This window comes from Rutidosis leptorrhynchoides, chromosome 2 (genome assembly GCF_046630445.1).
Source record: "Rutidosis leptorrhynchoides isolate AG116_Rl617_1_P2 chromosome 2, CSIRO_AGI_Rlap_v1, whole genome shotgun sequence".
Taxonomy (NCBI): domain Eukaryota; kingdom Viridiplantae; phylum Streptophyta; class Magnoliopsida; order Asterales; family Asteraceae; genus Rutidosis; species Rutidosis leptorrhynchoides.
In genome coordinates, this window is record NC_092334.1 from 591,215,830 (window position 1) to 591,216,772 (window position 943).

Genomic DNA, 943 nt, shown 5'->3' on the forward strand with positions numbered 1-943 from the left:
GATGGTTTTGTGAATGCAACGTTTTCTCGAATAAAGCATGTATGACTCCATGCACATAGCTTGTATAACATATAAGCAAACAGCGAAAGACTTCTAGAAACCTGAGAATAAACATGCTTGAAAGTGTCAACACAAAGGTTGGTGAGTTCATAGTTTTAATGTTTCGCATAATCTGTATATAAAGGTGGATCACAAGATTTCAGTTGTTTCATCCTGAAACGTTTACCAAAATATTCTACGAAATTGAGCACCCTGGTAACTAAACTTTAACGTATGTATAATAAGTACCCCTGTTTTAACATACATGCAACCAACATGTACAATACACACCAACCAACGTGTACTAAACTCAAATAGCATACGTATGTTTTATAGTTCAGGCTAGGGTTTCTATACCTAGAACAGACGGGGATGTCAAGCCCTATGGATCCATATACTACTACTCGCGCCCACCAGTTCTTATAACTGGCAGTTACTAGTTACCAAAGCTACGGGATTTTCGGTTCAAACTCAGTGTAGAATTTAATATGTACTTGTGTCCATTACATTTAAAATAAATTGCATGTATTCTCAGCCCAAAAATATTTAAAGCATTTAAAAAGGGATCTATAAACTCACCTTAGCAGCACATAAGGTCATTCATCGAAATGTGACCGAAACTCGGAATGCAAAATAACCGTAGATCTCAACCTAGAGAACATATGTTGGTCAATACATGTCTAACAAGCTAGGTTGGGTCATAGTGTATCACAATCCTAATGCTCGGGATCGACATGCAAAAGTTAACAAAAGTCATCTTAAAAGTCAACCTGATCAAATATAATCTTTAAATCTATACATGTTTATTATCATAGTATAAGTCTTGATAATTGAACGAATTTATAGTTTATCAACTCAAAATATTATTTATTTCTGGAGCTATATTATATTTGAATTATCATGG